This window comes from Magallana gigas, chromosome 6 (genome assembly GCF_963853765.1).
Source record: "Magallana gigas chromosome 6, xbMagGiga1.1, whole genome shotgun sequence".
NCBI lineage: Eukaryota > Metazoa > Mollusca > Bivalvia > Ostreida > Ostreidae > Magallana > Magallana gigas.
This window is the reverse complement of record NC_088858.1, coordinates 22,924,930-22,952,020: the sequence shown is the minus strand read 5'-3', so window position 1 is coordinate 22,952,020 and position 27,091 is coordinate 22,924,930. Positions and strand designations below refer to the sequence as shown.

The 27,091-nt window shown below is 33.7% G+C and overlaps 4 long non-coding RNA genes across 4 annotated transcripts; 1 reads left to right on the top strand and 3 right to left on the bottom strand.

Annotated features, from left to right (window-relative positions):
* Positions 1-801: 801 nt before the first annotated feature.
* Positions 802-2,463, bottom strand: LOC136276586 (uncharacterized). Its single transcript, XR_010715104.1, has 3 exons — positions 1,962-2,463; positions 1,570-1,717; positions 802-1,375 (listed from the first exon to the last, which is right to left on the bottom strand). It is a non-coding gene; the product is annotated as an uncharacterized lncRNA (long non-coding RNA).
* Positions 2,464-5,976: 3,513 nt separating this feature from the next.
* Positions 5,977-7,462, bottom strand: LOC105347847 (uncharacterized). Its single transcript, XR_903454.4, has 3 exons — positions 7,322-7,462; positions 7,009-7,134; positions 5,977-6,155 (listed from the first exon to the last, which is right to left on the bottom strand). It is a non-coding gene; the product is annotated as an uncharacterized lncRNA (long non-coding RNA).
* Positions 7,463-13,675: 6,213 nt separating this feature from the next.
* LOC105346190 (uncharacterized) lies at positions 13,676-15,171 on the top strand. Its single transcript, XR_010715100.1, has 3 exons — positions 13,676-13,845; positions 13,960-14,078; positions 14,187-15,171. It is a non-coding gene; the product is annotated as an uncharacterized lncRNA (long non-coding RNA).
* A 10,366-nt stretch (positions 15,172-25,537) lies between these two features.
* Positions 25,538-26,964, bottom strand: LOC117689497 (uncharacterized). Its single transcript, XR_004601786.2, has 3 exons — positions 26,829-26,964; positions 26,521-26,646; positions 25,538-25,712 (listed from the first exon to the last, which is right to left on the bottom strand). It is a non-coding gene; the product is annotated as an uncharacterized lncRNA (long non-coding RNA).
* Positions 26,965-27,091: the final 127 nt, after the last annotated feature.

Here is a 27,091-nt window from a genome sequence, read left to right as displayed (position 1 = left end):
TAAGTTTCTACTCTTAAATGTTAACATTCCTAATAGGGACCGAATGCTACCTTGCCTGAAGTATCTTATGTGTATTTTAAAGGCAAATAATAATAATTCAAAGTATGCCCTTGAAATTTTGAGACTGCTGGCTATGCAGCAATCACTGCTTGATGAAAAGTCTGCCCACGAAACATTTTATGGTCTCTTTGTCAATACACAAGGATAATTTGACTCGTCGTTTGGTTGTGACCTTCAAATAGAACATCTTGTGCGGCTCACTAAAGAGCATATTAAATATGTGCACTCTAACAAAACTGAAATAAAACTCTTGTAAAAAGAACTGCAGCATATTCAGGAATGGATAAGATAACCTGCTCACGGAGGCATAAAATCCCTTCTGCAAATAAAGATGAAAAATTGATCATTGCCAGTCTCTCTCGTATTAAGCCTTTTGATTTGGCAAGGCCGCAAAATGGATTCATACCCAAAATCGGTGTCAAGTCCATTAAAAACCATTAATATTGATCATATTAAAGCATGGATACAGAACCATAAGAGCAACTTCCTGTATGAATTTGGACAGTAAGTTTAAGGGTAAGTGTTACTATTAAGTCATATACATGTACATTTATATTACATGTAAATATGCACTTCTTTCTGACCTAGGTCTTTATAAGAAAGTAACACACACATAAAGAATTGTGAATAGTTACATTATTTTGAGACAGTACTGGTACTTTTAGCATGTTCAGTGATGAAAACATCTAGATGTGTGAAAAAATAGTGTTGTATATAACAATCTTTGAAAAATATCTTAGTATCAAAAATTAATGTACCAAACCTCCCAGATTTATTGAAATCTCAAAAAGATGTTTAGTACAGGATCTTACTCTGAGAGCAATTCTGAAAGTTTACTAATTAAATTGTTCTAACATTTGGCATATTATATTTGCCAGAGAAGAAGATAACATATCAGAATAGGAAAAATCTTTGCTAATGGCACTTGATTCTGTGTAGAAAAGAGCATTGAAAACAAGCTTCTCTACATGATTTGGCAGTACAACACTTTTCAAATTTGTAGCATGTACAAAAGTTTGAACAGCTTGTCTTAAAACCCACTTTTTCTTCTCATCTAAAGGGGTCTCAAATTGCCAGTCGCATTTCAGTTCTGCATTGCACACATCACAGCATAACGCACTGGTCAAGTCATCAGTGTGACTTGTAAAACCAAAATAAGTATCAATAACAGTTTTCCGACATATTCTGTCATTTTTACAATAATCTTTCACTGACGAAGTGACACCTTGTCTTCCTAAATGAGAAGTATTACAAAATATCACTGCAGCACATTGCCCTCCACTTCTTCCCGCTCTGCCAACTTGTTGTATATAGGCTGTATTCCGGAAGAAATAAAGAATATTTCTGTTAAAGCAATTGAATACTCATCATGTATAATAACTAAAATATTATATTCCATATAGTTATATGTACTAGTATATACACTGTGCATGATAAATTAGTTAATTGGTTACTACATGTACAACAATCATTTCAATGTAAGAAAGTTGTACATATCTATACTCTCACCTTCCAAGTTTTTTGGTGGACCTACATGTATCGCTCGAACTTCATGACGTAAATCAGCATCCATACCCAAAGCGATAGTCGTGAAGACTAATTTTAGTGGACTTTCTTGTGGTGATATTGTAAGGTTGTTGAAGATGATATCCTTCAGCTGCAATAATTTGTAGGTTCTGTGTAATGTTTGTATGTTACATGATTTCAATTAAATACCAGGCTCTTTTTCCAGTCAATGTGTAATGAAGACATAACTTTTCATTATAACAGTAATACAGTACAATACATGCTTATATACAGAAAATTAATTCATGAGTGAATCAAAGTATAAGATGGTATTAACTGATATAATAAGTAACATTGACCATCTTTGATGGCTTAAAAAGTGATGATTGCTCTACCTTATCCCCCTTCTCAATGCAGGAATGGTACATGGCTACCCATTGGTTTTTAGGACTTTGACTTCCAACAAACATGTCTTTGTCCAAAATTTTAGAAGCAATCTCAAATCCATAGCCAACCCAATCGATATTTCCACTACAGTATACCAATGTTAATGGGAATTCTTGACCCTTGGACTTAAGCTCACACAGTAATGGGACAAAAACATAACCAAAGGTATCTTTTGTTGACACTAAAGTAGTAAGTGGGAATCTTGGTACCATAATCAGCGAAATGTTATTCTTTGTGGGTTTAGAGAACACAACTTTTACATTTTTGAGCTGACCATGTGTTGACAATGTTGCACTAAGTGCCAAAATTTTGGCACAAGGTATAACAGATCTTAAACGTTTTATTTCTTTAAACATTGGCCTGTAATCGTCCCCCCAGTCAACCACACAATGTGCTTCATCAACCACTATTACACACACTTTGTTTTGGATCACATCGGACATCCTCATTATTGATGGCTGTATATGTATGTACTGGATTTTAATGATTGCAACTCTTCTTTGCTCATGTTGTTTTTAACTGCCATAGCATCCTAACCTAATTTAGTCAGTTGTAAGTTTATAATCACGTTCAGTGGTTCAATTACAATTAAATATGCACTCTTGTTGAATTTTTCTCTTAATAACACCGGAAGTAATTCGTATATTAGACTTTTACCATAGCCGGTAGGAAGCATGCAGATCACAGCAGAAGATAAATTTCCAAAGTGAGATAAAGTTTCCAGTTTATGCTGTTTGAGTTCCTTTATTTCAGTGCCATACTTGGAGTTAAATACACCAAGAATATCCTGAACATCACAATCAAACTTAGAGTTCAATACACCTAGGATATCCTGAACATCACAATCAAACTTAGAGTTCAATATACACCAAGGATATCCTGAATATCACTACTTGTAATTTCCAAAAAAGTAAAAACATAACAGTTTTTAAATCAATTATTTTTTTCTGTTTTAAATAAGATTCTTGGAAACATAATTTATGTTTTATTATTCAAACTGTTGCATTTATTTTACATTTTAAAAGCTCCTTCATTAATAGATCTCTGGTCAAACTCGAACTAACATCTACATACCAAATGGTGCGTCGCACTAACTTGTGCTACAGAGATTTAACAGAGCAAATAATAATGTAAAATGTAAAAACATGTAGTTTAAAAAGCCCCGAGGAAATTCGAATGACTGAGTTTAACACGATCAAATTAATTGATAGCAGGCGTATTTAATCTGACTGTATACTAATTATGGGTCATACAAGAGATGTACTTTTAAAGTATGTGTACCTTCTTGGGAATATGAAATATTACACTAAAATGACTTATAAATCCGTAAAATGCTAACTGTAGAAAAGACGAGCCTACAGGGGCTCCAACTAACGGGCTTAAAAATTAATAAATTGGCTGTGTCACGGCTTCATTCGTCAAAATAGTGCTTCTAGGGATGTGAACCAAACCGTTCGTTACAAAATATAGAAAGTGACACAGCAAATTAGCTCATAAAACGATTACTTGTGTGGATTCCTATTGCTTACCATACATTCCGCCATGTTGGATTCATTCACTGTGCGCCGCCATTGAATGATGCGTGGCTGGCCTACTGTTGCGGAGCATTATGGGTAGACCAGGGGAAACAGGCTAGAGTGAAAGTAGCGTGACAGAACAACGTTACGGTGAGTTAATAGAGTTAAAAGCTTAATGTGTGTTTGAATGTTTGTTATTATCCCATCGCGCATCTTGTTGCGAAGGGGATATAGCATCGCTGTGTGCGTGTATGTATGTTCAGCTTTGAAGCAAGTTTAAAGAAAAACCCTTGCACGGATATTTATCAAATTTCGTACAAGTATTTGGCATGCTAAAATGGATAAAGCCTGATAATTTTCAAGTCAATTAGTTGAGTACTTTTTAATTTATCGTAAAAATAACAGTTTTTTACAGTTATTTTATGTACGACTTGACAATAACTACTTCCGCTTCACTTCTGTGAAACCAAAGTGAAAGTAAGCAGTTCAAATCAACAACTTGATATTTTTGGATTTAGATTTAGTACAGGTACAGAAACAGTAGTTTTTGTTGTAACTGAGGGTTAGTAGAATGTGATCTCCTCATTTACATAACTATATATTCCTAAATAATGCATTCCCCACACAATAACTCATTTCGCGAGGGGGTGCTCCGCCTAACTGTGCCCTTGTTTAAACAAACTTGAATCTATACGATCTGGGGATGCTTCCACTCAAATTTGGCTTTTCTGGCCTAATAGTTTTAAGAAGAAGATTTTAAAAGATTTTCTATATATATAAAAATGTCGTGACCTTGACCCAAGGTATTCGTGCAAGGTCAAGGGCAGAAAAAGTGCAAAATTCGTGTCCGGTCCATATCTTTCTTATGGAGAAACATTGAAAGTTTTTACTTCACACAAAGATTGCTTATGACCTAAGGGTGTGTCATGACCTTGACCCTGGTCATTGGGGAAAGGTCACTGGCAGAAAAAGCGCAAAATTCGTGTCCGGTCCATATCTTTTTTATGGAGAAGCATTGAATGTTCTTTCTTTACACAAAGATTGCTTAAGTCCTAATGGTGTGTCATGGCCTTGATCCAAGGTCATTTGGGCAAGGTACTGGCAGAAAGGGCAAAATTCATGTCTGGTCCATATCTTTCTTATGGACAAATATTGGAAGTTCTTAATCCACATAAAGATTGCTTATAACCTGAGGGTGTGTTAGACCTTGACCGAAGGTCAATTGAAGAAGTTCAAGGTCATTGTTTAAAAAATGTTTGATTCCTGCCTGCGGCATGTCTTGTATTAATGGAAATAATTAGAAGCTAAAATTTTTACACAAAGCCTCCCTGTCTCAGGCCACATGAAATCATTTTATAGATTTTTATCCCCGTCTCTCTGAAAATGGCCTGCCCCGATGTTTTTTTTTTAAATGTGTGGAAAATAAATGTCGGAAAATATGGGCTCTGTATACCAATAATTCAAAATGTTTATATTAAATGGCTGCTTGACATGTAGATTTTCGTTTGATTTGAGTCATGTTTGTTAAAATAAGGATGCAAATGTCCTCATGCATTAAAAGTACACTTGAAATTAAATTGAATTTAAAGAATAGAAATTGGTTTGTGTACTCATATTAGCATTAACAGTTTTAAAAAATTGTAGCAGTTGTTATTTATAGGAAATGGACGGCGAGATAGATTCATCCAAATTTTTCGATAATAGAAAAAATACATGAGTTATGATTTTTTATTAGCGGGGGGGTATCAATTGTAGGGTTGCTCACAGTACCTCTAGTTAAATTTAATTGAGAAGAAAAATTCAGTTTTAGTAACGATTATACTTGAAAGAATGTTTAACAAGTTTAGTTTAAGCGTTACTGATTGAAAACTTTCAAGAAGTCTGCAGCTCACATAGTGACTGTTGGGTGTTCAGTCTAACCATTCCATATTTTTCGATTTTTGTTGCTTTCCTCTAATGCATAGATATAAAAAAAAAAACTGCAATGATATTGTATTTTATTGCGATAAAATTATTATATTCATTTTTCCATAATAGTCGAATACGAAATGTTGCATAACGCTAAATATTATCAATGTTGGGAGTATAAAGTTAACATTTATTGTTCACAAAACGGTTATCAATGTTGTGCTGCTTTGAATTGCAAAACTTATTTTCTACTTAAGTAAAGAGTATCGTAAATAACCTTGTAAATATTCCCCCAAAAGATTCGGGCTCTATGAATTACACAGCATCATTTTATTCAGTAATCATGACTGAAATATTGTATACTTTGATTAAAACCCACATGATATGATCGAAAAGGCCCGAAAAAAGTTTAGGAGAGATTTACCAGCATCTTACTGCCACTTCATTAAAACGCTATCCATAATGGAATAAACTCGTATAAATAGTAAATGTTGATGACTAATTAATTCGCAATTCAGCCTTATAAGAAAAACAATACTTGTTACACTTTGATTTTAATTTATTTCTTAGCACACGCTACCATACAACCTTTAAAGCATTTTTTTCCACTCTCTTCTATTACGATTCCGTGTGCAAAACACAATTCATCTCCGAAATCATTACATGATTCAACTTCGGATTGTGTTGGGTTAGCGCATCGAGTTTCATCAACAATATCTAAATCAAACAGCATATATTAAATATTTGTTTTTATAAAAACACTATATGAAAAAAAAAAGCAAATTGTTTACATTCAAAGCCAAGTCCATTCTGAAAGCACACTATTTGGTTATCTTAATTAAAAACCTGATGTTCTAAAAAGGCAAATGCATAAGTACACTATTTGCATTAATCAAATATAGAGGAACCTCTTGACATACCGTAAATTTTGGACTTTATTGATATGAAGGATAAAGGTAATAAAGGTAGTTCTATAAGTAAAGGTAGTTCAAAAATTATTGAAATAAGCTGCCCGCAGCATCGATCTGTCAAACCCTCCTTCGATCTTCACAGCGACATATCAAAGTAACCAAATATGGCGGTGCTATCGACAGAGAAGGCAGACATGTGTAATAAAGGGATTCAAAAGCAAAATAAAACAAAACGCACAGAAAATGAGAAAATTTAACATTTGTACCTAAAATGGGTGTAATTACACTAGAACTGATAAAAATTGCCAATTAAGCTTGTACGGCACCAAATTGTTTGAAAAAAGGTGAGGGGTGCAAAGGGAAAAATGGTAATTTATTTTAAGAATTCCTTGGCAGCGTGTTCTGCCATTTAAACATATGAAAACCTAAAGACGAATCTGTATACGAAACCTGTAATTAAAACTAATCTACAAATTATCTTTATAAATTTGTATATACAAAATTATACTCACTGAACTGATTAAAGTTCGGGTAGTTTGTAATGTTACTGTTAAACCATGTAAAATATTAAAAAAAGAAAGATCAATTTAGGTATTGCCAGGTGTTCTTTTTCGAAAGATACAGTTATGTGGAAAGTCAAAACAGATTTTCATACTTACTTGAACATACGTAATTGCACCTTCTGAAACAGGTGCCGTTATTTATTATAACAGGCACTGGGGAACATCTTGGGTCCTCACTTATGCAAGTTTTTGCCATGGCTTCTGTCACTGAAGGGCACCAAGCTTAAATTAGAGAGAAATAATATTTATATGAATTATCTACCTATATATAGACTTGTATTATCCTCCATTCTGAACAAAAAATATCATTCATTTGAACAAACCTATGTAAAGAAGACTGTATTTATATCAAACATTTATCTGGCGGTTACCATTATGATTGCGATGTGGTGATGAAAAATATACTTACCGCATGCCACGTCCTTCAATGCTATAAAGCAAAGAACAAAACAAAGTTTGAAGATCATCATGGAATCCCGAATAATAAACTGGTTAGTACTAGAGTGCTTTTATAACCCTTGTTTGACATTTAATATGGGAAAGATTGAATGTCACATACGTGTAATTCAGATAATAAATTGGGAAAATGTTTCGAAAACATAATTCACACAAAAATTTTGCAGAAAAAGATCTACTGGGCACAGATCATACATGAAATTAAACGTGATATATGTCTATAATGAGTTATTAACGTGCATTATGGTACGTTTTGGTCCTTGTTATTGGTAATGGTGTATTCATACGAGACAGTATACAGCAAAACTTGTCAAATCTGGAGGAGGGTGGTTCTGAAAAATATAGGCAACATCCGGTTTGGAGGACATTTTTTATAGAGTAGGTCTTGATCGTCTATTGAAAATGTTCTATTCTCTTGAATTATATAGGACCTCGTTCGTTATTACAGAGCAATTTCATTTGGAAAACAATAATTGCATAACGGTGTACGTAGAGTGGAAATAATTCTTCAAATTAACAGTTAAATATGAATAAACAAGGGAAGATAACCCCATTTCGTATATCAATAATTGCATAAAGGTATATATACGTAGAGTGGAAATACATTTTCAATCAAATTAAATTTTAGATATGAACAAACAAGGGAAGTTTACCCCATTAACTATTACATGTACACCCCTGCTCGAAATCTTGCCTAAGGCTGTAGTAATATCTTTAGTTTTGAGACAATTCAGCTTTATTCATTCTCTTTTCTACATTGGTACTATTTTCTTTCGTTAAAATTCCAGAGCTAAATAAAATAATTTAAATTTTAAACATGATACAGCCATCCACACCCATTCATATGGATTAATTTACACTAAATGACTAAATTGGCCCCACCGTTGAGTCAAAACCCCTTCCCGGGGGACATGAAATTTACAGTTATAGTAGAGGGCCTACTGGTGTACATAATATGAATAAGTTTTTCTTACAGATGTGTAGTAGTAGAAAAGAAGATTTTGAAAGTAAAGTAGATTTCTTAAAATAGAAGTGACAGTTTACTATATATGTAGTTTTCAAGATAATGTTAAAATTGTTAATGAATGAGAAACAACAATAACCCTACATAAAAACACATGTTCATTGTTCAATATGTAAGGAATAAGGAATCATTTTTTGCGTATTATGAGGTGATAATTTTGGTCGGGATGTGATCAAATCCAATAAAGCCCGAATGGCTTGAAGATAGATTTGATCACGCCCCGACCGAAATTATCACGTCATAATTAATATTCTAAAAATGATTCCTTATTACTTATATTTATAAAATTTTAATCCATGGTACGATTAAATATTTGAATATTAATAAGCAAACCCCGTTGGCGCCTCAATTTGGCTTCATTGGAAGTTATGAGTTATATGGTTCAAAATCGATACGTAGTGTTATTTAGAGATAGGTATAATTATTTACACCCAATTTCAATTCAGTTGTACCTATCTTCAAATAATTGTACCTATCTTCAAATCATTTGAAGATAGGTACAATTGAATTAAAGATAGGTACAATTATTTGAAGGTAGGTACAATTGAATTGGAAGATAGGTGTAAATAATTATCACTATCTCTAAATAATTATACCTAGGTACAAATGAATTATACCTAGGTACAAATGATTATACCTAGGTACAAATGAATTATACCTAGGTACAAATGGAAATAATTATACCTATCTCTAAATAATTATACCTAGGTACAAATGAATTATACCTAGGTACAAATGAATTATACCTAGGTACAAATGAATTATACCTATCTTCAATTCAATTAAAGATAGGTTCAATTGAATATACCTATCTCTAATTCATTTGAAGATAGGTACAATTGAATTAAAGATAGGTATAATTATTTGAAGGTAGGTACAATTGAATTGAAGATAGGTTAAAAATAATTATAACTATCTCTAAATAATTATACCTAGGTACAAATGAATTATACCTAGGTACAAGTGAATTATACCTATCTTCAATTCAATTAAAGATAGGTTCAATTGAATTATACCTATCTCTAATTCATTTGAAGATAGGTAAAATTCATTTAAAGATAGGTACAATTGATTTGAAGATAGGTTCAATTCAGACGTATCTACAAAGGATTTGAAGATAGGTACAATTCAATTATACCTAGGTTCAATTCGTTTTGTGTATTGTTGAAAATAATGAACGCTCCCTTGAAGACGTTTCAACATGGAGGGAAACGAGGGAAGCACCAACAACGAAGATGAAGGAAGAAATAAAGGTAAATTCACAATAATATATGTGTGTGTGTGCAATATATTTGCAAAAGGCATCATTTACTTATTAAAATATACATGTATATCAATAGGTAAGCCAAAAACATGTATACCCGAATACCCCAAAAGTGACGGAATTAGGGTAGTGACGTAGTTAGGGTCACTATATACATGTACCTAAATAAAAAACTGGCTTTATTTTTTTCCATAATTTTAACAAAGAATGTATCATTCAGTTGATAATCACTCTATTTATTAAAGCGGTAACAATTATTATGAGTTTTTGTTTGTTTTAAGGCTCAATCTTTCGAAAAGTTGACAAAATCATATTGCCTATTTTATCATCCCGATCCTGATTTTATTTTTAAGCCACCTTTCTTCAATTTTTTTTTTATTTTAATTATTTAAAAATATATAAAGGTGTTAAAGGGTTTCAGCATTGAAAAACCAGTATAAGCTCTTTAATTATTTTATAAGATTTTTTTAATGCATTTTTCAGAGAAATTATTTTTTTTTATTTTTTTTTGCAAATTTGGCATTTTATGGTTTAACATTTGCCGTTAATAAATACTTAATATAAATATTCATTAGAATATGTAAAGAAGGCCCAGATAGACATTTAAATTTTAAATATACAATTATTTATGAAAATAAAACACTATATTTATTAGATTTTCATATGATGCATTTCATAATAGCAGATTTGCCTTTGGCAACCGGATGAAGATACTGATAAATTTTCGCGCCAGTTGTGACGTAACGGAAATGACATACTATACAGGGAGTATTCATTATTGCCAATATTTTAGTAATTGAAGATAGGTTCAATTCAATTGTACCTATCTTTAATTCAATTGTACCTATCTTCAATTCGTTGCATTTGTACCTATCTTCAAATCAATTGAACCTATCTTCAAATGAATTAAAGATAGGTATAATTGAATTGTACCTAGCTCTAATTCAATTTGAAGATAGGTACAATTGAATTGAAGATAGGTACAATTATTTGAAGATAGGTACAAATATTTGAATATATGTTAATTTGGCGTTCCATATAAACCTAATCATTAAGGGAGAAAAACCAAACGTTTCTCCTTCCTAAACATTACCATGAAGTAGTTTGGTTTCGGGTTTAGTATGTCCATAAGGACATAATTTCTAATTGTGAACACGAGATGTTTTGTTTGAGAAAGGGAAATTTAAGGTGATTGACATTAGTTAGCACGTTGAGGGAGGTCATGTGCCATTTCAAAATCAGTGCAGGTGTCTATATATATATATGTATATATATATATATATATATATATATATATATATATATATATATATATATATATATATATAAATTGGGGTAATGCTAAATGAATTGGTAATGCATTGCAAAGCATTACATGTTTTCAAAATAATGCTAGTAATGTGTAATGCCGCAAATTTAATGATAATGTAATGCATTACTTTTCAAAATCTAGTGTAATACTGGCATTACTTTGCATTTCTATGCTTTCATATTTATGTTCATTTTTAGAATTGTGATGAACCGAATAACTACAATTGTATATGTATAATATTTGATTAAAATTTTTTTTTAAAAGAAGAAAAATAATTCTCAAGATAAAGATATTTTAGTTAAATGATTAAAAAATTTAAAAATTCATTCTTAAATTCATATTACTAGCAAGAGCAACACATTTCAGAACATTTTAAGATGGATGTTATTATTAAGAATTCTACATCATTTGAAAAATTTACTCAAATTAGTTGTGCATTCGATGAATTCTTTACTGTGAAGAATATGTCAACAACACACAATGCCCCTAGGATAATCAAGTATCAAAACAATCAATTGTTTAAAGAGGTGCCAAACACCCAAATCACATTCTCTTAGCCTTGCTTCATTAGAATAGATCTAGAGAACAGACATATCACAGGATGAATGACCATCTTGAAATTCTCCTTAAAGATAGCTTAAAGGTGCCTAGACGATCTTTAAGCCACCTTAAATGTATATGTGTTGCTTATAGGTGGCTGAAAGAACGCGTTAGGATGGCTTAAAGGCAGCTTAAAGACTATCTTTAAGCCACCTTTAAGGACAACTTATAGGTCCTAAATGTCCAAACTTCTATAAGCCACCTTTAAGCCATTGAAAATCTTCTAATTCAATATTGTGCTTCATTTACCAACAAAATGTATGAACTTTATGACAGAGAAGGTATTAAAAACGGATTTTGTTCTAGAAAATAGAATGAAAAATAAATCAAAACGCCCCAGACGAGGATTGAACCCGGGGACCCTTCACTTGCTAGCATCACCTCACTACCTCTGTGCCACAGCATCTTATATCTTTTAGGTGGTTTTTATATCCTATAAATTAGTGGCTATTGAATCAATGTAATGAGTGTGTATTTTAACTTGAAAAGATTTTGACTTCCATTCAGTTTGTAACAATCAATTTTATCTAATTTTTAAATTACATGCATGCATGTATTTAGAATGAAATACGAAATTTGGTCTTCAGTGAAATTTTTTTTATACCTAAATGGAAAGTTAGGCTTACTAGTATACTTAGTTTATAAAATTAAACCGAGTAGATATACGTTCACCTAATTGATAGCTAAATGAAATTGATGCAAGGGAGAAGATGAAACTTTTTCTTTTATATGCATTGAAATAGGGTATTAGTTCTACGCAATTTCCCGGTTTTCATGATCACGGCGCCGTTCTAGCATGTATAATTTTAATAATATTGATTATTATAAATTTACAACAGATCTAGAATAACAAATTAAATGATATATGTTTATAAATTTAACTGTTTACATAATTTTTAAACTATCAATTCTATAACAAACAATATAACCAATTACCGCTGACGTATTTACTGCATGTGGCAATTGCAAATGTTGTACATGTGTATACATATACATGTACATACAACTGTATGATGCACCAGGCTGGGTATGTGACATATTTACCCTTATACATATATTTAAACAAGAGATGTTTGTGAAACACTTATCCCCCCTCCCTTGGAAACATCCACAAAGAAAACGAACGTAAACTTCAAATAACTGGAATTTTTCTAGGTCCAGGGGCCATAATTTTGTCGAAAATTGCTCTATCATGCCCAAAATCAAACTTGACCTAGATATTATCATGATAAACCTGTATACCAAATTTCATTTCAATATGTTCATCCTCTGCAAAGAAAATGAGCGGAAACTGCAAAAAAACTAGAATTTTTCTACGTCCAAGGGTCATAACTCTGACGAAAATTGCTCGATCGTACCCAATATCGAACTTGACCTAAATATAATCATGATAAACCTGTATACCAAATTTCATTCCAATATGTTCATCCTCTGCGAAGAAAATGAACGGAAACTGCAAAAACACTAGGGGTTGGAACACGGAAAAACTTCCAACAATCGTTGGGCTTCCACTGCTTTTTGGGGATCTTTTTCAGAAATGTGAAGCTTTTGGAACTGTCAAAAACTCGAGGGTTTTTTTTCAATTACAATGGATGGATCAACAGATTGTAGAACAGGAGACCATGTTCATAAGATGTTGTCACGATGGGAAAATAGAATTGAGATTCTTATGCATCGGTGAGCCACTGTCAACTTGTGCTAAGGACTTGCTGACAGTTTGTTAGAGAGAAAATTGATGAAAACCAATTAGCTGACCATATGCACAAGTTGGTAGTATTCGGGTGTGATGGGGCCTCAAACATGTTTGGGCGTCTAATGGCCTTGTTTCCCATCTCAAAAAGGATTATGTAGAGATTTGAGCTTGCCTTTAAAGATGCCCTAAAATGAAATCGTCAGTACATTCAGCTTTCCACACTCCTTATTGGCTTTTACCACTTCTACAAAAACAGTGCTAAGCAGAGGAAGAATTTGAGAGAATGTATGAAGGGAAGATATTAAATTTGCCAGGCTAAATTAAAACCAATAAGTATATCCTTTGAAATAGTCATAATGTAATCATATGTGTACCGTTAATAAATACTTGATCATATAGATTTTTTTCAGGTAAATGGTAGCAGGTGGCTGCTACACATGCAGCGTGCCTAACAGACGTTCTTTAGGTCTTACCCAGCCTTTGTTAGCCACCTCCAGGACACATCCAATTCAAATGCGAAGGCATCTGGACTGGCAAGACTACTTGTGTTTTCCTCTCTCATCACATTTGCTGTTCTCTTGCAGGTAGTTTACAATGTTAAAACCATAAAGTCTAAATTTATTGATTCACATTCAAAAATCATGCTATTAATTTTACAATGTCAATGTTGTATGAAATCTGTCGAATAAAATTTGCAGGAAATAATCAGTCCCTTAGTGAGATTGTCTCTCACTCTCCAAAGACAGGACTTGACAATTGGGTATGCAAAGATAGCAATTGCTGCAACAAGAGATTTCCTCAAACAGTTTAATGCGAGGTAACTTAATGTAGTTAAGTCATTAATTTAATGCACATGCTTACATTAATTTATTGTACAAGTTGTGAACATAGAATAACCTTTAACATTTGTATTTAATCCATCCAGCAACAGGTTGAAGAAAAGGAGTATGCAGGGTATCAATTAATGGGAAATGCCTTAATGTTGGGAAATGCCTTAATGTAGAGGCAACAGGCAGCAATGTTAAACAGCTCATACTTAAAAAACTAGAGATCTTCATGAAGAAATCATTTATGCAACTGCCATTGGGAGTCTTAAGAACTGGCCAAGTGAAAATAATGAAAGTACTAAATATAATTTTACAGATGGAATTTTAGTTACTTTTTTGTTGATGTTGATTTTTTATCTTTGTTTGAGAGTTTGTTTACTTTTTATTTTAGCATAACTGCATATGTTTTCTCTGTTTAGAAAATGGTGAGCCAAGAACAAGACCTCTTGAGAATACTGAAGGTACTCAATCCATCCAAACAATTTGTGTTTGTTGAATGATATTTTTGTGTTTTAACTTTATTTTTACTTGAAAGAAAATTATTATAGCTATTTGATACAACTAACAAACACATTGTACGGTTGTAATTACTATTAAAGCAACAAAATAAGAAAATGATAATTACTTTTATAAATTTAAATGGAACTTCCAAGTAGCATTGAATTTTTAGGTCACCTAGTTTACTCAGGTAACCTATTGCTATCCGTTTTCGTCCGTCGTGCGTTAACTATTTTACATTTTTAACTTCTAAAAAACAACAAGGCTAATTGTTACCATTTTTGGCGTGGGGCATCTCTATAGTAAGAGGAATCTAAATTGTGAAATTCGTGGCTCTACCACCCCTGGGGCACCACAAGTGAGGCCAAATATGCAAAAAAAAAAAATTTCGAAAAACTTCTTCTCTACTCCCACACATGTGAGGAAAAAACTGGTTGCATGGTTATGATGTCCATGAAGCTCTCTACCAAAATTATGAAATTCATGACCCCCTAGGTCAGGGGTTCTGGCTCTAGGGTGGGGCCAATATGGCCATATAGTAAAAATGTATTAAATCTTCAAAAATCTTCTTCTCTAATCCCATAAATAGGCCTATTTGTTAAAAACTAAATGTATGTATATGATGTCCATGAAGCCCTATACCAAAATTATGAAATTCATGGCCCCTGTGTCAGGGGTTCAGGCTCAGGGGTGGGGCCAATATGGCCGTATTGTAAAAATGTATTAAATCTTAGAAAATCTACTCCTCTACTCTCCTACATATTTGTAAACAAGAGGCCCATGGGCCACATCGCTCACCTGAACAGCAGTTCCTTGTAACATTACATTTCGTAGCATATGCTTTTTCTATTTTAAACATTGAACCCCTTTCTGGGGACCCAGTAATGGTCCGAGGTTTATGGCTGGCTTGAACAACATAAATAGTAACATAGGAATGAAAATGTGTAGCACTGCGGTGGGACCGCACGTACACAACCTGAAAAACTGAACGTAGAAGAGTTCCATTTCAAGAGGAATAACTCTCAGACTGTACAGAACATTAAGAAAGATAACTCTTGGTTCCGCTACATTAGAGTTTACACAATTTGAGGATCCTTGCATAGTAATCTCACAAACAGTAGCATTATAGAAGAACTTTTTAAAAACATTTTCAATATATCTTTCTATGTTAAACTTTGAACCCCTTTTGGGGCCACAGTATTAGTCCAGTGCTAAAGTTTTAATTATTTGGAATCTACATTATTTAAGGATGCTTGCATAGTTATCTCACAAGCTGAAGCATTATAGTTCCCTAGAAAAAGATTTTTCAACATTTTCCCTCTATATTTCTATGCTAAACTTTGAACACCTCTTGGGGCCCCAGTATTAGATTGAGGTCACGGCTTTTATAATTTCGAATCTACACTATTTGAGGGTGCTTACGTAGTTATCTGACAAATTGATGCATTGTAGTTCTCGAAAAGAAGATTTTTAAACATTTTCCATATATACCGGTACTTCTACATTTAACTTTAAACCCAACTTGGGTCCCTAGTATTAGTCCAGGGGTCACTATTTTAAAACTGTCGAACCTTCATTATCCAAGGTTGTATGCATGATAGTAATCTCACAAATTGAAGCATTGTAGTTCTCGAGAAGAAGATTTTTTAACCTGTTACCTTTATATTTCTATAATAAACTTTGACCCCATCTTGGGGCCCCATTATTGGTCCGGGGGTCACGATTTTACGAATTAGGAATCTACATAAGCGAAGGATGCATGCATAGATATTCCACTAACTAAAACATTGTAGTTCTTGAGAAGAAAATTTTTAAACTTTTCCTTTGTTTTTTAAAATGTTTAAATTTTGAACCCCTCTTGGTGCCCATCAATTGTCCGGGAGTTACAATTTTTTGAATCTACATTATTTAAGGATGTACATGTATGCATAGTAATATCCCAAACAGTTGCACGATGGTTCTTGAGAAGATTTTAAAACATTTTCCTATATATGTTAAAATCTAAACCCCTCCTGGGGCTCCACTTTTGTTCTGGGGTCACGATTTTTACAATCTTCACTATATATACAACCTTTTGTGTATGTATTGGCATTTTTGGTGAAGTAGTTCTATGTTAAATTTTGATCCCCGCCTGGGGCCCCAGTTTTGGTCCGAGGGTCACGATTTTTACAATTTAGAATCTTCACTTTGTATACAAGCTTTTGTGTAAATATTGGCATTCCTGGTGCAGTGGTTCTTGAGAAGAAGATTTTTTAAACATTTTCCTATGTATTTCTATGTTAAACTTTGAACCCCGCCTGGGGCCCCAGTTTTGGTCCGAGGGTCACGATTTTTACAATTTAGAATCTTCACTTTGTATACAAGCTTTTGTGTAAATATTGGCATTTCTGGTGCAGTGGTTCTTGAGAAGAAGATTTTTAAAACATTTTCCTATGTATTTCTATATATGTTAAACTTTGAACCCCGCCTGGGGCCCCAGTTTTGGTCCGAGGGTCACGATTTTTACAATTTAGAATCTTCACTATATATACAAGCTTTTGTGTAAATATTGGCATTTCTGGTGCAGTGGTTCTTGAGAAGAAGATTTTTTAAACATTTTCCTATGTATTTCTATGTTAAACTTTGAACCCCGCCTGGGGCCCCAGTTTTGGTCTGAGGGTCACGATTTTTACAATTTAGAGTCTTCACTATATATACAAGCTTTTGTGTAAATATTGGCATTTCTGGTGCAGTGGTTCTTGAGAAGAAGATTTTTTAAACATTTTCCTATGTATTTCTATGTTAAACTTTGAACCCCGCCTGGGGCCCCAGTTTTGGTCTGAGGGTCACGATTTTTACAATTTAGAATCTTCACTTTGTATACAAGCTTTTGTGTAAATATTGGCATTCCTGGTGCAGTGGTTCTTGAGAAGAAAATTTTTAAACATTTTTCATATGTAGTTCTATGTTAAATTTTGATCCCCGCCTGGGGCCCCAGTTTTGGTCCGAGGGTCACGATTTTTACAATTTAGAATGTTCATTATACATACAAGCTTTAGTGTAAATATTGGCATTTCTGGTGCAATGGTTCTTGAGAAGAAGATTTTTTAAACATTTTCCTATGTATTTCTATATATGTTAAACTTTGAACCCCGCCTGGGGCCCCAGTTTTGGTCCGAGGATCACGATTTTTACAATTTAGAATCTTCACTTTATATACAAGCTTTTGTGTAAATATTGGCATTTCTGGTGCAGTGGTTCTTGAGAAGAAGATTTTTTAAACATTTTCCTATGTATTTCTATGTTAAACTTTGAACCCCGCCTGGGGCCCCAGTTTTGGTCCGAGGGTCACGATTTTTACAATTTAGAATCTTCACTTTGTATACAAGCTTTTGTGTAAATATTGGCATTCCTGGTGCAGTGGTTCTTGAGAAGAAGATTTTTTAAACATTTTCCTATGTATTTCTATGTTAAACTTTGAACCCCGCCTGGGGCCCCAGTTTTGGTCCGAGGGTCACGATTTTTACAATTTAGAATCTTCACTTTGTATACAAGCTTTTGTGAAAATATTGGCATTCCTGGTGCAGTGGTTCTTGAGAAGAAGATTTTTAAAACATTTTCCTATGTATTTCTATGTTAAACTTTGAACCCCGCCTGGGGCCCCAGTTTTGGTCCGAGGGTCACGATTTTTACAATTTAGAATCTTCACTATATATATACAAGCTTTTGTGTAAATATTGGCATTTCTGGTGCAGTGGTTCTTGAGAAGAAGATTTTTTAAACATTTTCCTATGTATTTCTATGTTAAACTTTGAACCCCGCCTGGGGCCCCAGTTTTGGTCCGAGGGTCACGATTTTTACAATTTAGAATCTTCATTATACATACAAGCTTTTGTGAAAATATTGGCATTTCTGGTGCAGTGGTTCTTGAGAAGAAGATTTTTAAAGACATGCACCCTATACTCACTGTTTCGCAATTATCTCCCTTTTGAAAAGGGCTGTGCCCTTTATTTTAACAATTTATAGTCCCCTTTCCATAAGGATGCTTTGTACCAAATTTGGTTAAATTTGGCCCAGTGGTTTTTGAGAAGAAGTTGAAAATGTGAAAAGTTTACAGACGGACGGACAGACAGACGGACGGACGACGGACAACGGGTGATCAGAAAAGCTCACTTGAACCTTCGGTTCAGGTGAGCTAAAAACTAAATGCATGATTATAATGTCCATGAAGCCCTCTACCAAAATTGTGAAATTCATGACCCCTGTGTCAGGGGTTCAGGCTCAAGGGTGGGGCCAATATGGCCATATAGTAAACAAAATTTTAGTCTTAATAAATCTTTTTTTTTACTCCCAAACATTTGGGCAAAAAACTGAATACATGGTTGTGATATCCACTAACTCCTCTACCTTAATTGTGAAATTCATTCCCCCGTTAGGGGTTCAAAACATGGGGATGGGGGGGGGGGGCAATTCGGCAATATAGTGTTAAATAATGCTTATTATTATTAGTGTTTATAATTAATATGTTTTAAAATCTTCCTCTCTATTCTCACATATCTGTAATAACTGACTTCATAATTATGTTTACCAGGAAGTCCTCTACTAAAATTCTAAATTTCATGTCCCCTGGAATATGGGTTTTGACTCTAGGGCAGGGCCAAAATGGATGTATAGGTGTTAATGCATATTATGTTGTAAAATTATCTTCTTTACTCCCTCACACCTGAAAGGAAAAACTGAATTCATGATTTTGTAGACCAGATCTATAAATTTTTTGCCAAAAATTATAGGTTTCATGGTTCTTTTTGAAAGATTTCATGTAGGCAGGTGGTCGTCATTACAAATATATAATTTTTCTACTCCAGAATGAAACCCAATTAAATGAATACATGAGACTCCTCGACAAGTTTGTTTAAGGGTTTTTTGCTACTCAAGTGACCGTTAAGGCCTATTGGCCTCTTGTTAAAATTTGGAATCTTTGAAAGATTTCAGGCAGGGAGGTGGTCGTCATTACAAATGTATAATTTTTATAATCCAGAATGAAACCCAATTAAATGAATACATGAGACTCCTCCACAAGTTTGTGTTTGGGTTCTATGCTACTCAGGTGACCGTTAAGGCCTAGTGTTTAAATTTTGAATCTAAGAGAAAAAAACAGAACGTTTTGATTGAAGTACTAGTTCTTTGGTAGTTGATTTTAATCAACTCTCCTATGCAGTTACTCTGGCACACCGAAAGTGAAACAGTGTTTGGACCTAAGCACAAATCATCACCGCTGACAAAACTTAGTTCTTGAAAATAATAGAAAAATTCAATGTTATGTATGCTGAAGCATTGTTTTTCAAAGAAACAAATCAATAAACACTTTGAAAATAGTCAGATTTTATATAATACGAACAACTAAGATATTTCTATAGTCTTATGTATTCCTACGCCAGAATTTAACATAGCCTCGTTCAACCAAACGCTCGGCTGTTTCCGTAAATCTCCGACAAGCAGAGAGGCTCTCTTGCTTGTCAGAGATTAACGCAGACAGCCGAGCGTTTGGTTGAACGAGACTAGAGTTCGATATCAATAGTGCTTGGATCAATAAAATTTTTAGCTCACCTGAGCTGAAAGCTCAAGTGAGCTATTCTGATCACATTTTTGCTGTCGTCCGTCTGTCTGTCCGTCTGTAAACTTTTCACATTTTCAACATCTTCTCAAAAACCACGGGGCCAATTTCAACCAAACTTGGCACAAAGCATCCATATCCTAAAGGGATTCAAAGTTGTGAAAATTAAGGATCACGCCCTTTTGCAAAGGGAGATAATTATGAATTTATGAAAATTTTCGAGAAATTTTCAAAAATCTTGTTCTCGTGAACCATAAGAGCAGGAAAGCTGAAACTTGTGTGAAAGCATCCTAAGGTACTGTAGATACAAAATTGTGAAAATAATGACCCCTGGGGGTAGAGTGGGGCAACAATGGGGGGTCGAAGTTTTATATAGGAATATATGGAGTAAATCTTTAAAAATCTTCTTCTCAAAAACTAATCAGCCAGAAAAGCTGACACTTGTGTAGAGGCATCCTCAGGTAGTGTAGATTCAAAGTTGTGAAAATCATGACCCCCGGGGGTAGGGTGGGGCCACAATGGGGGATCGAAGTTTTACATAGGAATATATCGAGTAAATCTTTAAAAATCTTCTTCTCAGAAACTAATCAGCCAGGAAAGGTGACAATTGTGTGGAAGCATCCTCAGGTAGTGTAGATTCAAAGTTGTGAAAATCATGACCCCCCCCCCTCCCCCCGCGGGTAGGGTGGGGCCACAATGGGGGATCGAAGTTTAACATAGAAATATATACAGTAAATCTTTAAAAATCTTCTTCTCAGAGAGTAATCAGCCAGGAAAGCTGACACTTGTGTGGAAGCATCCTCAGGTAGTGTAGATTCAAAATTGTGAAAATCATGACCCCCGGGGTGTAGGGTGGGGCCACAATCGGGGTCGAAGTTTTACAAAGGAATATATAGAGTAAATCTTTAAAAATCTACTTTTCAGAAACTAATCAGCCAGCAAAGCTGAAACTTGTGTGAAAGCATCCTCAGGCAGTGTAGATTTTTAAGTTGTGAAAATCATGACCCCCGGGGGTAGGATGGGGCCACAATGGGGGGGTCGAATTTTATATAGGAATATATAGAGTAAATCTTTAAAAATCTTCTTCTCAGAAACTAATCAGCCAGCAAAGCTGGAATTTGTGTGAAAGCATCTTCAGGTAGTGTAGATTCAAAGTTGTGAAAATCATGACCTCCACGGGTAGGGTGGGGCCACAATTGGGGATCGAAGTTTTACATAGGAATATATAGAGTAAATTTTTAAAAATCTTCTTCTCAAAAACTAATCAGCCAGGAAAGCTGACAATTGTGTGGAAGCATCCTCAGGTAGTGTAGATTCAAAGTTGTGAAATTCAAGACCCCGGGGTGTAGGGTGGGGCCACAATGGGGGATCGAAGTTTTACATAGGAATATATAGAGTAAATCTTTATAAATCTTCTTCTCAGAAACAAATCAGCCAGGAAAGCTGAAACTTGTGTGGAAGCATCCTCAGGTAGTGTAGATTCAAAGTTGTGAAAATCATGACCTCCACGGGTAGGGTGGGGCCACAATGGGGGAGTCGAAGTTTTACATAGGAATATATAGAGTAAATCTTTAAAAATCTTTTCAAAAACTAATCAGCCAGATGATTCTTTATAATTGTTAAGACTTTGGCTCCAGGACAATTCTTCGGCCTCACAAGAAGGTTCAGAGTTTGATGTAGCTTTATATTCCATATATAAACAATTGTTAAGGATCTTTTTGAGAACTGCAATACTCAACATGTGATATAACTATAAAATCATCCTGTTAGAAAAGGGACTAATGATTATAAACATAAGAATATCCAGGGGGAAAATGAATTTTATTTATACAGGATCTACATGTATTATTGTACATTGTCCAGATTGTTTGTATAAGGACTCCATTAAGCTGATTTTATCATACCTATTTTTCCTCAGGTGAGCGATGTGGCCCATGGGCGTCTTGTTTTTTCAAGATTTGGTTCAGGATTCAAACTTAAATTTATAATTGCTTATGTGCCATTTCTTTGATATATTCATTGGTATATGTCTGTTAAATAATATAATTGTTGTATGTTAAGACTCTGCGTTCCACGGGTTCGTGCTCCATGTTCTGCCGAGCAAATACAATTTTAGCTCCGCATTTGTACGATCCAATTTATATCGACCTTGTTATCTTGAAACGCCCATAATTCATTACAAAGTTAAGATAATGACTTCGAAATCGGATAGAATGTAGATTTGTAATTTTGACAGATTTTGTATTCGTTAAAATTGCGTTCAAATGACGTTAAACGGCCACATTTGTTACTTAATGTTTTTGTTTGCAAAAACTATCGTCGATTTTGATGTTTAAACACCAGCAGCAGAAATAATCTATCTCGATTTGTTACAATTTTTGTCTAATTTGAAAGCTTAATCATCCCTTAATGATTTCACCTGAAAGAAATATGATTCACACATTTTACGAGCGACTTTGAAGGAAAATTAAACCAAAAGAATATGAACTCGTACAATTAATAACTTTGATAACTATTTCGCAATGCAGCCTTATAATAACAAGAGGCCCATGGGGCCACATCGCTCGCTTGATCAACAATGGCTCTATATGGGCATTCAAAGAATATTGTGCCATATAGTCCCGCGGTAGAATAACATAAAAAAACGTAAAGTATCCAAATTTTACAGAATCATTTTAACAGGAGATTGGACTTTTGGTTGTTGTATCAAACAGCAATGACGTAGGCATGTCTATTTCATTGCTAGCTACTCGGCCATGGCTCTTTGAAATCAACGAGATTTGTCTGGTGTTAGAGCTAAGACTACGCAATCGATGTATATTTCGCTTGAAACTAGCGTCATTTTTAACTTGTTTTGTCGCGAGAAATAGATTGTTATGTCCTACTGAAAGTTCAAGGCCTTGTGAAAATGGTTCTAATTTTTTTTGGCATACAACTGAAAGGGGCATGGTCACGATTTAGGTCAAAAAATATTTTTCCGATTTTAATGTTTACATTACTTCAGTAAGCGAAGAGGCAGTTGAAATTTGAGCATCATTTGTTGAGTTTTAAGCGAGTTCAAAGCTGACAATTCTTTATTATGTAAACAACGCTTTCGTTTACATTTTGAATGTTGAAGTGAAAATTCCATTTTTAGACTTTAAATGAATGTGTTAAACGTTAGAAAATGTGTCTTATTGCTGAAAATTAATAAGATAGACAAATCAGCTTGAAAATTTTTTTTTTACTGGTATATTGACCTCAAGTAAAAAAGAACAGGACACGAGCCTTGTTTACATGACAAAGAGTTGTGATCCATGTATCTTGCTCATATTTCTACGAGTGACTCTCAAATTTCATTTGATCATTAGAAATACATTCCTAAAGCATTGAAGATGATAAAAATAGTAAAATTGGTTTTGACCAAAATCTCATTTTTACCGAAAATAAGATCCTATGCAAGATATTGAACTTAATTTTTGGTAGGGCTTTACGGTTAACCTCCAGTACCTTTTATTTTAGCCCCCCCCCCCCCCCCCGGCACTTTATAGAGCGATCAAAATATATAAGAGCATATAGGTACATTTTCTTCCTCAGTTACTTACTAGTAATTGTATTTTATTTTTAAAATTTTCCTATTCCTCTCCATTATAAATGATTGTCGCTTACTTGGCGTGAATTCATTTTGTATGACGCTTATGCATATCATCCTTTAAGCAAGACATTTCTAATCACTAACCAAAATTTTAGCTTTAATCGAAGAATTATAAGGAAGATACAGACCTTGGTTTTAGTCATGTTTTTTTTTGTTTACATTAATTTATTACATTCATCTTAAGATAATTAAACTTGGTATTTCGTATTCAGCATTTAAAATATAAACAAATTAAATCATGACCTTAGCTCTTTGTACAAACATAGCATTGTGCACAAAGCTCAATATCTTGCATATAACTCGAAACTTGAATCTTAGATAGGTCAGTTAATTACAGAAATTGTAACAAAACCAGGAAAACTGCATTAAAACAAAGAAAGAACAAAATTCGTATTTCATCGTTAATATACCTATATATTTCTAGCAGCGAAAATAATCTCCGTTTAGACTGAAAATGCTGAGCATCTTAACAAATCACGTTGCATTATACAACCATTACATAGAAATCGTACCGAATTACAAATAAAATGAATAGGACAAATTAGTTATCCCCTCGCGCAACTTGTTGCGAAGGGGATATAGAATCGCTGCTGTGCGTATGTGTGTTCAGCTTGGAAGCAAGTTTAAATGAAAACCTTTGCACGGATATTTATCAAACTTCGTACACTTATTTGGCATGGTTAAAGGACTTTTAAATATATTGTTAAAATAACACAGCTTTAAACAAATTTTATGTAGGACTTGACAATAACTACTTCCGCTTCTCCTCTCTTCTCAACCTGATATTTCTTGGATTTAGTTCTAGTGCAGGTAAAGAAAAAGTAGTTTTTGAGGGTTAGTTCAATGTGGTCTCCTCATTTACATTTACATAACTACATATTCCTAAATAATGCATCCCACACAATAGCTCATGTCACCAGAGGATGCTCCGCTTAGCGGTGCCCTTGTTGTATTTTATAATATGTCGTTAGTGCATCAGATTTTGCTCACTTTGCAAAGGTAAACAATCAGCTGTCTGGTTTATCGAAGTGTATGTTTGATTTGATACATAAATATTCCAAAATACAGGCGATACATGTAGTTCCGCTCAAGTTAAAAGGCATAGTTAACGAAAATAAAACTAAAATCAAAACGTCACAAGTGAACATATCAACTCATTTAAATATTTACCTCAATTTACTTCACAAAATCGTCACAAATATATTTTGCAAGTTTCAAATATTCCCTTCGCATGTAAATTATTGCACAACAAGCAAAATCATCTTTGTCAGTTTGATCCTTTTTCGTGCGTCAAACATGGCTGTTTTTAAAAAAAACCTGGTTTTCGATATACCGAACCCGAAGTTAATTATAAACTGATCGACCTCCAATTAATATTCTTTCTTTATTATTATTTTCGTGAATTACTCAAATTTGAATCAAAATTGGCCCATGATTTTTGCAATTTCTATTTTCCTTTCCATGAGGATTATTAAATCTAAATGACGTTCAGTTTTACTCGGTAGCTCATGAGAAGAAGATTTTTAAAAATGACCCCTTTTTCTACAGTTTCGAGATTTTCTCCGCTTTGAATAAAGACCGAACTTTCATTTCTGCAATTTATATTTTTTTTACCATAAGGATGCTTTGTGCCGAATTTGGTTGAAATTGGCCAGGTGGTTTTAGAGAAAATGTAAAGATTACAGACGGACGGACGGACAGATGAGCTAAATACAATACTTGAATAACTTTGGGGTCTCATTTATTTTTTAGAACACATTACACCACAACCTTTGAAACATTTTCTTCCTTTCTCTACGGTTACGATTCCGAATGAAGAACACAACTCATCTCCGAAATCATTACAGGTTTCGACGTCGGTTTTTGTCGGGTTATCACATCGAGTTTCATCTACGTTATCTAAATAAAATAGCATAAATTCAATATCTTTTTAAAAATGAAAACACTAAAAGTGAATAAAACCTTATTATTTACATTCACAGCCAAGTCCACCTTGAAACCACAATATTTTGGTTATATTGATTAAAAAGCTGATATTTTAAAAAGGCAAATGTATAATGTACTTTGTTCAAGTACACTATTCGCATTAATCAAATATTGAGGAGCTTCTTGACATAGCTTAAGTATTTGGCTGGATATTGATATGGAGGATAAAGGGCGTTCTATAAGTCAATTTGCAATTTTGAATGTTGTAAAGCACAACCAATTGTTAAACAGTTTACATGTAATTGGCAGATTTGATTAGAGTATACATTTGGGCTCGCAATCGATAGAGTAAGTAGAGATATGTAATAACGGGATTCAAAAGCGAAATATAACAAAACGCACAGAAAATGAGAAAATTGAACATTTGTCCCTAAAATGGTTGTAATAACGCAAGAACTGATAAAAATTGCTTATTAAGCTCGTCCGACACGGAATTGTTTGAAAAAAGGGGCGGCTCAGGTGGACAGCGTGTTTTGTCATTTGAACATATGAAAACTTAAACACCAATCTGTATACGAAACCTGTAACTAAAACTTATCTAAAAGTTATCTTTATATTATGTTATATTCACTGAACTGATTTAAAGTTAGGCTAGTTTGCAATGTTAACCGTTAAACCGTGTAAAATGTTCAAATAAAAAGATCAATTTAGGTATTGCCAGTTGGGTTTTTTTTCGAAAGATACAGTTATGATGAAAGTCAAAACAGCTTTCCCTACTTACTTGAACATACTATATTGCACCCTGTGAAACAGGTGCCGCTGTTAATCTCAACAGGCACTGGGGAACATCTTGGATCCTCACTTATGCAGGTTTTTGCCATGGCTTCTGTCACTGACGGGCACGTAGCTAAAATTAAGATAGATATATATTTATATAAATTATATATTTAATATAGAGTTGTTTTAACTTACAGTTTAAACCCCAAAAAATCATTTTTAAAAACTATGTAAAAGAGACTGTATTTATATCAAACATTTATCTGGCGGTTACCTTAATGATTGCGATGTGATGATGAAAAATATACTTACCGCATGCCACGTCCTTCAATGCTATAAAGCAAAGAAGAAAACAAAGTTTGAAGATCATCATGGAATCCCGAATAATGAACTGGTTAGTACTAGAGTGCTTTTATAACCCTGGTTTGACATTTAATATTGGAAAGATTGAATGTCAGATACTTGTAATTAAGATAATAAATTGGGAAAATGTTTCGAAAACATAATTCTCACATAATTTTTGCAGATAAAGATCTACTGAGCACAGATCATTCATGAAATTAAGTGTTATATAT